Below are 14,060 nucleotides of genomic sequence, written 5' to 3'. Positions count from 1 at the left end.
GAAACCATCGCGGGGGTCGATCAGCAAGTCGCCCGTCGCCCGCCCGTCGGCTACTTCCGTTATCGTTTTAGATAGCAGTGGAAAAATTACGTTAAGCATTATGTAATCATTGGAAAAAATCTAATCATTTAATTTACTTTATATTACTATCACGTGGGATTTTTCGGTTTGTATACACCGAGGTATAAGACGTGCACTGCCAGTGAATAAAGCTGTAGATTTCAAATGCAATAAGTGATAATAAATCCTATCTTATACGTAATAATAAATCAACATTTATAAAGTGAGTTTGTTGCCTTTGCTGGCATATTATAATATTATATACCTTACGCCAGTGATACTATTATTATTATGTTAATCGGTTATATTGGAAATATTGGATTCCGGTTTTCACTGCACGAGAAGATGCGATTTCCAAATTCAAAATATATTATAGCTATCGGCCAAATAATGTTCTGTCAATGGTAATTTGGGTCTGAAAAGTTGTCTTCAAAATGTTTTCATAACATTACACTTTCCAAAACCCTATTGAAATAGGTTATGAAAACCATAAACGATAAATTACAAAATTGGTCAAGTTACTGAATAATATTATTATCTTAGTCAAGAGTTAATTTATATTGCACGTGTCGACGTGTTGCCTAGCTAGCAGTGGTAAATTACTTACGGCTTGTGGGTGAAAAGTTAATCAACGGAATCATTGTGTCATAAATGCAAAACAATTAAAATAAAAGTCCTTTTAAGTACAATATATATTATTATCTATAAAATTAAATTAAAAATTAACTCTTTGTTTAATATAATAATAAGTATAATCCATCTGATGAAGTTTAGAAAATGTCAGGTAAAAAATAAAGTAACTAGTAGGTGCAATATTAATAAATTAAATCCATCTAAATTTCAACTTGTTAACCCACGTTGGATAAAAAAGGTTTTAAACATTATTATTTTTAAATAGGTACTCGTAGTTGTTTTTTTAATGTACTTACCAAAAACCCAATTTGACCCAATTGATTTAATTTCCCACAGAAACTAAACAATATCTCACTCAAAGTTATTGTTTATAACTCAATTATTGAATTATCGACTTGAGAGGTTTTAACAATGTGTTTTTACCTGGAAAGAGCAAACATTCTACGTAGATATGTAAATATATCCTAACGTTAAAAACAAAATACAATAATTGTTTAAGTTCACAGTTCTGATACACATTACACATATATATATTTTTTTATTTGAACTCGGCAACCATCACTTGAATTAATTTCCAACAATAGTCGATTTTATTTATATTAATAAATTGGATCGCACTTCGCTAAATATTTTAATTTTTTTTTAAATTAAATTAACTATCTGTGTCATTTTATATAATACAAATATAGAATAAATCATAAATGTAAATATAAAGTCTAACATTAAAAATAATATTTATAAATGAATTCATCTTATTACACTAACTCCATTGTATATTAATACTTGTAAAAGTATACTATGATTGTGTATAAGAGACATGCAGTTGTCATTATGTTTTGCTGTCTCCGTCTAAGAAAAAAAAATTACCATTAAACGTTAATTTTAAAAAATAAAACAAATTATTCTTACATTTCAAATACTTTTAATTTTAATTTTTGATAAATGTATTATGTTTGTTGTTTCATAAATACAGACAGTTCTAAGCATCGGTCTATGCTTTTACTCACGATTTTCTCAAAGCTATTATTTCTATTTTGTTGGGCATAGTATCATCAATTATGTATTTTCTGAGACCATTCTAAAACAAAGAACCAAACCAATAAATTTAGAACTACGTTCATTAAATGTCGGGTGAATGATGTTTTGGTGGTAGACGGTGATGTAATAACTTTTTTTTATCATTTCACTTGAGTGTTCTACGTTAAATTTAAAATAGTTCACTTCTCGACGAGAAATTAATATGTTGAAATTCAATGTACTTAATAAAAATATTTAATTAAGAAAATGTTTAGTCCTGTATTATATATTATTTTTAATATCTGTAATTAATAGTGTTGTTGAACAAAAGTTTTAACACATAAAACATTTTCTGTCACGTTTTAAATTTATATGTACAAAATCAACCATTTTTAAGAAATCAATGATTTATATTATGTAAAATGTTACAATTTTTAAAACAAAAATATATATTAAATAATATTTATATACAGAACATGTACAACGATGAATGAAAACATAACAATAAATGTAGGTACTAATTTTCTTTTTAAAAGTTGGAAATTAAATAAGAACATTTCAAACTATGATTTTTATTATTCAAATATTGAAATGGTACTTACTCAGTTAAAAAATTTAAATAATTAATGAAATGTTTAAGTACCTAAATTATTGTTGACTTTGAATGTTAAAATATGATCATTGTGGAATGCGTATTACATTATAATGCTTGTATTTATGGACAATTTATTTCGTCAAGTTATTAATTCATTACAATATACGACAGCATGTTAAAAACTTGTTCAACATTCTCTACTCAGTCATAAAATAAATCCAATATTTTTATCACAGTTTTTAAATGATTGAATATACGTTTGACATATTCAATCATTTACGAAAATATAGGATGGGGCCTTACTGCACGTTTTACATAACTTATAAAAATCCAAAATGAATGTACAAAATGTTATGTACGATGGAATTTCGTCTGTAGGTGGAAATAGAACTGTGTATTATTGGTAAAATACTGTGATAAGTACTAAAAAAAAACAAATTTAAAAACGATTAAAAAAATTAATTTAATATTATATACGGATAAATTAGATGTTGAAAAAATATTTATATAAGAATACGTCATGGTAATTCATTTAACACTAAATATTCATTTTAAAAAGTATAAATGGTTTTGAAAACATTTTTTTTTTTACATAAATTGAATAGGTATAACATTTATTTTTTATCGCTGAGGGGCCCTGTGCCAATTTTATACAATTTTAAAATGATATTGTTCATTTTAGTTCGTAATTTAATTATAATACCTTTCCACCGATCTACTGCCCGATACCTATTTATAGAAGGGGTTGATACGGTGTATTATGTCAATAAAAATGACTTCATAGGAAAAACTCTCAGGCCTTGTAGAACTGTTGGATTTTGTTTACTATTTTTTCATCTGAAATAAGAATAATTCCTACAGACTGCATTGATGTCCGATATTTTATTTTATATCAAATTATACCATTATTAAAATAATTTGTAAAAAAGGCTTAAATTTGTCTTATTTTTAAAGATATATTTTAAAGTTTGAGATTAAAATATTAAAAAAATAAAATAGAGTTTAATGAGACCTGTAAAATATTAACCTTTATCAGTTAAGAAAAAAATTATCAAATTTGGTTGAGTCTACGGAACAGGATCAATATTCCCGTAAAGTGTATTTTTATAGACAAAATTACATTAGCGCCAAGTACCTTAATATTTGTTATGTCTTTAACTTTTTTTATGATGATATACATTTTTAATTTCATATTCCATAGCAAAACACTTTTCTAAAAATTATAATGTATACAAATTTAATTTCGAACAAGTAGTTAATCAGTTATAAATATTTAAATTTTAGATAAATTGTGTAGTTAATAGACTTTAATAAATTTATTATTAAAAATCACATAAAAATATCGTTTTTCAATAAATTAAAAACTTCAAAAAATAATAACGATAAATAAATTGAAATATATTTGATTATTTTAAATATTGTTATTTGTATAAATATCTTTAACCTATTAAAAAAATTTAAATATTTATAATAATCTGAGATAATGAATGTGAACTATTACAAAGATCACAAAATATCTCAGTACTTCCTAGATGACATTGATATTTATATTCGTTATTATGGTTTCTGAAGTGTTGTGGTTTCCGAAAATTCGTGTATTGATGTTTAATAAACTAAAGATTTAGTAATAATACTTTAAATCTATTATTCATATTTTAAGTCATAAACATAACATTTTATTTTTCAATAGACAATGAATAAGATATTATTAATAAATTGTGTCTAAAAATTCTTCTTCTAAGTATGCAAATTTAATTGATTGGGGCACATAAAAGTTATGGATAGGTATGCTTCAGTTTATGTATTGGGTTCATATAATATTATGAAAATTAAATAAATTAAGTTTATAATAATAACATAATTATACTTAATTTTAAATATTTTCCAAACAATTTAAATCTAATTTTTATTTTTATATTATTTAAAACTTTGAGTTTGTCAAATATTAAGAATCGGTCATGGGGATTAGTAGAAAATAACAGGTCCCATTCCTGACTATCTGAGGGTGTATAATTGTATTAAATAGTAAATATTTTTTTTACATCTAAAAATGTCTGAGTGAGTTCTAGAGAAATTTCATTATTCATAGTAATGTTAAACTAGTTAGTAATTGAATTCTGTATAGCTGACAGTTAAATAATATAGTTAAAATGAAAATAAAAAAAAAATACTTTCAATATACCTAATCTTTCCGTTTAGATTTTGTCAGTTGACATGTGCCAACGATATCTTTACTTGTAAATAATCACAATACTATAGTTTTTACTAATAAAATATGATTTGAGTATTAGGTGTACATTTAATAATTACTTACCACTTACCAATCGCGTTATTAATTATAATCCACTTGATAATAAATCATGGTCATCAGAAAACAATTACTCGAACTCAACTAAAAGGTATCATATTTCGTTTTCCCTATATTTCCGGGGAAGATATAAAGAAACCTAAAATATTTGTATCTCTAAATTGATTTTCCTTATTCGCCGCAGCCGAAGGCACCTCTACTAATGGAATTTCCAACGCTAATCAAGAATGTTACTATGACGAAACACTTATGTCTCAGTCTGTTTTCATTAAAGCGAAAACAAAATGAGTGACTTCGCCCTTTTCATCATACATATAACGCCTTTATTCTATTTGACTGTAGTCTGGAAGTACGTAGTACGTTGTATTAACTATGTGACTCCAACATATATTTGTGCAGGAAAAACTATAGCAAACAATAAAACAAATTCAAGATTTTAACTTACATCTAGATCGATTTCCATATGCTTGGATACAACTGTTTACTCTATCGGAATAGAAATAAAAATTAAAGCATTTCTATCATATTAATATACTATTGATATGGTATGTTGGTTTGCCTCGTACAATAATCTGGAATTAATACAACCTACACTTCTATTTACAATAAAAAGGACACAGTTTTAACATTTATCCTTAAAAAATCTCAGACGCTTTCCTTCCTGGATTGCAAAAGTTCTATCAAACGACTATAACGTATTCAAACTTAAATTTCTCCTTGAAACTACGGATTAAATTATTTTAACACATAAGTATTCAAAGGTATTCTAAAGATACATAGGCATGATTTTTTTTTATAAGCATTTGAAGTATAAACGAAATTTAAACGAAGACATCGTACTATGATAGGTGGTATAATGACTCAAAAGTTAATACCAATAATAAATTGTATACATTTATACTATTATAATTGTTAAATATTATTTATATAATAAATGCAATTTTTTCTACACAAATTATTTCAACTTACTCATACATAGTATTATAGTCTGACTAAACGACAAGGTGCATTGAACGAATGTCAGTGTCTACTGTACAATAATGCGGTTACCTACTTTCCCTAATTTTAATTTTTTTATTTGTCTTAAGATTATTGCGTTTTATAACTCAATACGTTTTAAAATTTAATATAAGACTACAATTTCAAACAAAACTACTGAGCTGAAATGTATTTAAGAAAAATAAAATAAAAATACTTTTAGTTTATTATTTTAATAATAGGAACCTACTATAAGATATATAATTTTGTAATTAAATACATAATTTACTAAATAGGTTAGTTGAAATATTATCAACGATATATTATAAGATGCATACTTATATGTTATTTTAAAATTACATCTTCAAGTTTGTCTACATATTAATAATTATATACAAATATTATTACTTAGATATTCCATGTGATTTTTTCACGCTTACTAATTTGTTATGGTAGACGGTAGTAAGTTATAATAGTTTGATTAAATTTATATTACTCATAATGTAAAACAATGCACAGTTGAATACTTTTATGTATAACTAAATACAACAATTTGTTTTTGTTTTTTACAAAAATAGTCCAAGCAAAAATACATTAAATATTTAAAGAATTTAAAACAATATATATTATAAAACTTTTCTAAGCTACCTATTTACACGAATGTTTACAAATAATAATTTTAAATAAAGTCTAAATGAAAATATTAAACTTTTTTTACAATTTAACATATTTTGTTTTATATATTTATATTTATATACTAATAAACTATAATATATTTCACCTACTTTATCTGAACTATCCATTACTCTTGTACCAGAATTAATTTAAAACGTTTCAAGACGGGATCAAATTATCAAGGCCATCAAAAATTAAAATTGGTAATTAAAATATTAAAGGCATAATGGCTATACCACTATTAGGTCGTGGTAGGTAATAAACAAAAACAAGCAAGTATGCCTATATCTCAAAACATTTAGGGTTAAGTACCTAATAGTTTGTTTTAGAGATGATCCGTTCAAAGTAAACACTTACAATCGATCTACAGTCTATAAAAAATAAATAATAATACTTGCTATGTTTTAGTAATAGACTATTAAAATTATTGCAAAATATAATTATTAACAAAAAGTACAAGATATAAAAACAAAACCTAAAGCCAAGTATTTTCAATACATATTATATTATAATATTATATGCAAAATACAGCCGTAAGACGTGTTGAGTTATTTAACCTGATAGGTACACACTGCATATTATATTATATTATTAGGTATGTATCTAATTCAAATAAATTAAAGTAGAATAAGTTAAATTTCAATAAAATAAATAAAAAGTACACGTGTGATTTTTATACTGAGATAATAATGGTATACTACTAGTACTGTTTGTTAAAATTTATGGCACTGAAAAATGAATAGATGACTTTAATCAAACATATCGTCCACAGTATTGTGTGTGTTTGTCTTAGATTTTAAAATGAAAAATCGAATTATGAATATTATAGTTAAGATCATATAATTTTGAACAGTAAGTGTTCTGTATAGTAAAGCTAAAACAACTGGCGTGGTGGCAACTCATAAACCAGCTAAAGTAAATATGGGAAAACTCTCCTACCTCGTGTTATCATTACAAGTACTTACACTGAATAACAATATTTATTTTACATATTATAGGATCAGTTTATATTCTTACATAATATAAACAGTTTTGCAAACGCATTGTATTCAATAGAATGAATATAATCCTAGCTTCCTCGATATAAATGAATATTCACGTAGTTTAGGAATCCAATATAAAGTACGTGTTGTAGGTGTTGAGTGTACCTAGTCACCAAGTAGGCACTATAATGAAAGTATTAAATTTTAATTCAATGATAAATAATTGTATACGATCAAAAAAGATTCTGATCGATGACGGTCTTATTTATACTTAACTAAGGTAACGAAACAATTATTTTAATAATACAATATTAAAATTGTGAAAAATATTAGTATTTTCACCCCCGATCATTTTAAAAAGTACTGACATTTTTCAATTTTTACCTCTCAAAAATACAAATTACATCAAAGTTTCTACCAGAAACCTACCCCAAAGTATATGATCAAAGTATTTTTTTACTAAAAAAATTATCTTTAGACACAAAAACAAAAAAAAAACCTCACATCATTGTAAAATTGCTCCGCTCAAAACTTGTGTCACCCTACAGATTTATTACGCTATAGAAACTTTGAGTATTCTATTATAGGCTCAAAGTTTAATCTACGGTTTATATACGAAATTATTGTAGGTGGACATAATTATCTAGGTGTAGGAAATTCAATTAATAAAAAAGATGCTCTAGGAATGCATCAAAAAACTATCTCTTAATACTCGACAAAGCAGGGGATTGGTATTTACTATTTACTGATTCGTTACCATCTGTAAATTCATTAATCTAATATGTTAAACTTATTGTTATTATACTGGAGTATGGAGTTTATTAGAATTGGATTTCTGGTCCTGCTTCAAATGATTCAATGGTTAATGTATCCCAAAGATCGATGGATAATGTGCCTCCAAAATCTATGTCATTAAGACCAAATCCCAATACGCTCGGTGAAGCTTATCGACCAATTGGGAAGACAAAATGTTAGTTTAAAGATTTTTTGAATGATAAAAGTAAAGTTGAAGAGGTAAAATCCTTTTTACTTTTAAGTATAACTATTAGTTAATATTTTTATTTTTAAAATTGTACTCAGTTAAGTACTGAGAGTTTTAAATGTTGACCACCCAAATGTACAAACTGACATTTTCTACCAGAAACCTACCTCAAAGTTGATGATCAGAGTATTTTTTTATTAAAAAAATTGTCTTCAAAAACAAAAACAAAAAGAAATACACATCATTGTAAAATCTAAAAGTTTCATCCTACAGATCTATTAAGTTTTGTTAAAAAAAATATTTATCGAATTAATCTAACTTATAGATACTAAAAGGTAAATACTCGTATGTTTATATTAGGACATTTTCTGAAAATATTAAAAATGTCTATTCAATATTATTTATCTAATAGTTTTAGAACTTTGTTTAGTTAATTAAGTTTAGAAAAAATATTTATGTGCTTTTCGAATAGTTTTTAGGTAAATCGTATTCGTTGGATTATAAATATTGTTAATATCCCCGCTAATACCTGAGTAGCTGACTATGCATAATGCAAATGACAGACGCATTTACTTTATTGTTACTTTTTTTTATAAATAATTGTTTATTTTTAATGAAAAATATAAATATTAAAATTAAACTGTATGGATTATATTTTAAAATATTTAAATCTAAAACATTGAAAAACTACATAGATATTCCGAACACAGTATATAATATCCAATAGCGGGCAACCTTTAGATACTATTTTAAAAAATATCTCATTTTATATAAGTTAATTTACAATAAAGTGAAATACGTTAGCCTCTAAAAACAGTGCCAACTATATTTTATGCGTTTATCGTTCATCAATTGTTAAAACTACAACTATTTAATTTATATTTATATTCTGACTTGTACATAATTATTTTATGTTTATTTCCGTTTTTTTTATCTAAACCTGTATAACATAATGTTTGTATGTGTTTGCAGTTTATTTTTATACTAATTTAATATTATATACAGTATCAACTGTGTTGATTGCTGTTATAATGTATAACGGATATAATGCTAACATTTGAAACGAATGCTATCATTACAATTTTAACCCTCTTATATTGTACAAACTAAAATCTATGATTAGTCAAGTTTATTCTCAAAAGTTAAATCACTAATAATGAAGAGAATAATTAATGGTTTATACCCCCTTGTAACAATAAACCATTACAAGCTGTGTCCGTGGCAACCTTTATAATATTAAGTGGCATACTATATTTACTTAAAAAAATTAGTTGAAAAACAAAAGTAAAATGTAACATTCATTAGGTATTAAGTATTTACTTAAAGCATCAAAATTACTCCATGGATAATGTTATATTTCTAATATATATATATATAAGTATATCTATCTAAATATTGTTGTGAATCTAAAATATTATAAACAACGTTTTTTATACCTCTTAATCGTGGAATTGTTATAATTTTATTGATTAAGCTTTGTTTAAAAATTTATTTTATACTCTGAACTGTACATTTTAACAACGTAAAACAAATAAAGGAAAATGGTATAAACTATTAATTTTTAACGAAGTAAAATAGTATATATACATAGTTTATTTAAGAGTTTGATGTATTTGAAAAATAGCATAAATTATTACTAAAACAATTTTTTTGAAAGTTTTTTGATAATTATATTATTAATGTGTGCACGTTTACGCAAACGGAAAAGCTTTTTAAAGACCAACGAGAACTTACATTTTATACTTTGCACGGTGTATCATAGAGAAAATTGAGTATCTTATAAAAATCGTAATGACGATTTTACAACGAAGGTACAGCTATATAGTACCTATAGTATCTACCTACCTATACGTATAGTAGTAAATTACGTTTCCGGACACGCACCCATATAAGAAAAAACCGTCGGATCTAGGAAGACGTCGTCCGGCCGTCCAATAGTTCTTTTATATACTTCCACGCTCTAGTTGAGTCATTACTCAAATTCCAATCATTATTATAATCAATACAACAGATAGGTATTATATTATATACCTATAGGTACTATATAATATATATATATATTATTTTTACTATTATGAATTTAGAGAGCAGCTGTCAAAAACGACATCGAATTTTCGCTATATTTCATCCGTATACATATTATTTTGTTAGCACTTACTTTTTGTCTTATTTTATTAAAATTTTTTTTCCTCCCCGTTTGTGGCCAAGACGATCGTTGTAGGTATACGTCTACGATTACAATATACTATAGATTGTATTCGCGAGAGTAAGGTGTACTACGTGAACCACTAGTGATTAGAGATCGACGGTCACGCACTACAACTGGACGCGTTCATCGCGGACGGCGCGGAAAACTTTCGATCGGAGCGAGCGCGTGTCACGGGCGCACGGTTCGGCGGCCGGTGCGTTAATGTCGTGCGGTGGCGGCTGGCGGCGTCGTCGTCGTCGTCAGACTACCTGTTGGGGCGCCTAAAGTATAATATTATACTTAAGGCTGTGGGTCAGTCGTGCCAACGCCGGTCGCGCCGCCGTTGGGTATAAACCATAAAATAATGTTTCGTCTCGAGGAAATCCACGTTTTACCGTAGTCTGGTCACTGCGATCAAACGAAATATTGTTGTAATAATAATGTTACCCGAGATATTATAAATTATAATAACACAATATTCTATTACAATCACATTATTCGTATACGCTGGAGATTTTATTTTCTGTAGTTTCATCGAATAGCGCACAGGCCCTAAGAGTCTAAAGTCTTAACATAAGTAAATATATATGTCTATATACCTACTATATAATATTATTGATGGGCAGATTTAAAATGTTTCCTTGAGATCGACTATTCCTAATTCTTTGTTCTATTCATCTAACCCTAAACAAATTATATAAACTAAGTGAAAGTTATTAAAAACTGTCACATTTCAATTTTTAAAGACATAACTCATATTTATACTAATTTTAAGGTAACTCTAAACCTATTCACACCGTAGTACAGAAAGTACCACTGTGTGAATAGGTTGATGTGGGTTAATTTTTATTATTTATTATTGTATACATATGCAAAGTTTTTGGCGAAAAATTTGTTTAACATACCGTATTACCTACTCATAGAAAAATAAATTGCTAATATTAATATTACAAACAAAATATCAAATATCTTTCGACATAGAGAGTGACATACCGTCGGAACCTTCCAATTTGATCACCATTTTTTTTCGAATACAATGATTTATCATGAGTTCAAATTCACATATTTTACGTAAGAAGAGTGAAGACTACAATAACCTGATCAATCACGATTCAAGGTGGATCTACTATACTGTAGCAGTGCGACTTCTTCGGTTTCTCATATTTTTGATTTGAGTTACCATTGCATAAAACGAGGGAAAAGAACCACCTTCATTGTTATTTATTATTATTATTATTATTGACAAAAACAATTAGGTTATAATAAACAACAAAACTCAATAAATTTAAAAATAATTTTAATATTTTCATGTTTCAGACTTTTGATGTCTTAAAAAACTTATGCAGTATGCTTGCATGCATGCCATAAAATATTTTACTGTTTTTAACTTTACACATTGGACAAGTTTAATAAAGATGTTTGATATGTACTTTTTTTACCTTAAAATGAAATATTTCATGAAAAAGTTTTAAAACCGTAACGGCACGACAATAATAATTATAATCGTCAAGTTATAGTTGTATTCAGTCCAGTGGTTGGAGAAGAGATTTTGTTGTTGGTGGGCGTCAAATAAGTTTTTGTCACTCAAGTTGACCACAAGCCAATAATGGTACGAAAGTAGCAAGAAAAAAAACCGTTTACAACGACCGATATTTAGTTCTCCAATAACCCAGAACCGAAGATGAACAGCACTCAGTTCTACAAGACAGAGACCGACTATTTTGGAATAACGAACTGGCCTAGAGCTCAAGCACCCATGACAGTGAAGATCACACTTTGCCGATTATCTACTGTAGATTTGGAAAGAATTGACGAAATGTTTCTATATCACAGAAAAGGGCTAAGTTTGGTTAATATATGTTGAAAATATATTTTTTAAATTTTATTGTTCATATGTATTCTTTTATTTACATAATATATTATTTTACTCTTTATAATATTATACATACTTTATGTTTTTATTATTGTTTTTTTTAGAGATCACGAATGGTCGGCAGGTAATGTCTCGAGGTTTACGTTTTTACCTATAGAGTAACAGCTTGAACATTAATTTTCCTTGCACGCAGACGCACCCTTATTGCGGTATCACGGCACAACATTTTAGGCTATTAAATTGATTTATTATAATATTTTCCTCTCGACATAAAAGTTTGCTGAAAACAAGAACCTTTTCCGCTCGATTCTTACTACTCACCTTACCATTATTCTGTCAAAATCTAGTGTACCTATAATACCTTTATACGTACAACATCGATTTCCTCTACATTGACCCGAGCACAAATTTTTAGAAAATATATTATATGTTCACTTAGTGAGACACATTAATGTCGAGGTCAAGTCTATAGTAGGTATTTATTATGTAGTATAAGTTATTTATTATTATGATATAGTTTTAGTACATAAAAACTAACAGTCGAACAATTAATATTAAATAAACACGCAGACTTTGAAAATAATATCCTCCTGTAATATATACATACATCTTCATTGAGTTGATAGTTATGATTAATTTAAATAACCATTCATTATAAGAAAATTAAAATGTATTTTCAATTAAACTAACAAAAGTAGTGTTTAAAAACTCATTTATTTCTGAAGAAAAACGTTAGATAAAAATTTAAATCGTGTATAATTCAGTATCGATAAAGTAATTTGTAAAATTTTAAATTTTAAAATGCTCATAACTTGCTTCAAAATTAAAATGTCAAAATAGCATAAATTAGAATAAGAACTGGTTAATAAATATTACCATTAAATCATATATATTATATTATTTTATAGCACCATTCACTTTATTATTATAAATAACAAAGTAAAACGGATTTTTCTTAACGTAAGACATAGTAAATACTAAAATTTGCTTATTTTTTGTGTTAGTTGGAGGGAGACATCACATACGGATTCAACGTAGTTTAAGTGTAAAACATAAGCTCTTCAAATACAAATGGTTTAGTTTTCTGTGTATACACTGATAGTGATGAATTACTGATGATGCTGCATGGAAGGTCTTGGACTCTTTGTTTTTATTAAAACGTTGTAGTATTTTCCAAAAAAAAACGTAAGAAAAATAATAATGACAATAATAATATTATTATGAAACAAAAATTTATCTAATAAGGAATTCGAGCTAAACATATTAATAATACATTTTTAAATTGCGTACTTATTATATTTGTTTTAAATTAGTATAATATTTACATGTATGCTGTAAACATATTGTTCGTTATAATAATAATATCACTAAAAAAGCATTTAGTGCGCTGAATATTGGAATGGGCTTTCAATAATAGTCAAGTTGATACTTGAGATATTTCATTAATATTGGGCGTTAATAAAAACAGTGAATCTAAAACCATTGTTGACAAACAGTCAACAAAAATAATTAAACCCGGACCAGCTAAAATCTATTCAATATTAAATTTATCCCGCCAGCAAAATGTAAATTTTAACAAAACTGATTCAATTTACCAAAACTAAATTGTAGCATGCATGCATTTAATTACCTTGAGTAAAGGAAATCCTGCCAAATATTAAACCATTATAGTGTGAAGTAATGATTAAATACAATACCAAATAAATTCATAAACAATTATATTATGCAAGTTCTCATTTACTTATATAGAGTCAGTTTGTTGTTTGAT

General features: G+C 26.4%; 1 protein-coding gene across 2 annotated transcripts in view; it reads right to left on the bottom strand.

Moving 5' to 3' along the window:
* Positions 1–10,664, bottom strand: part of LOC132946520 (uncharacterized) — a 58,919-nt gene extending 48,255 nt beyond the window's left edge. For both annotated transcript variants that reach the window (XM_061016557.1, XM_061016556.1), the window contains exon 1: positions 10,390–10,664. The gene's annotated coding sequence lies outside the window, so the exon portion shown is untranslated. The remainder of the gene's footprint in view (positions 1–10,389) is intronic.
* Between the last annotated feature and the right edge of the window lie 3,396 nt (positions 10,665–14,060).

This window comes from Metopolophium dirhodum, chromosome 6 (assembly GCF_019925205.1).
Source record: "Metopolophium dirhodum isolate CAU chromosome 6, ASM1992520v1, whole genome shotgun sequence".
Lineage (NCBI taxonomy): Eukaryota > Metazoa > Arthropoda > Insecta > Hemiptera > Aphididae > Metopolophium > Metopolophium dirhodum.
The sequence above is the reverse complement of the archived record's forward strand: the minus strand, read 5'-3'. Positions and strand labels throughout refer to the sequence as shown.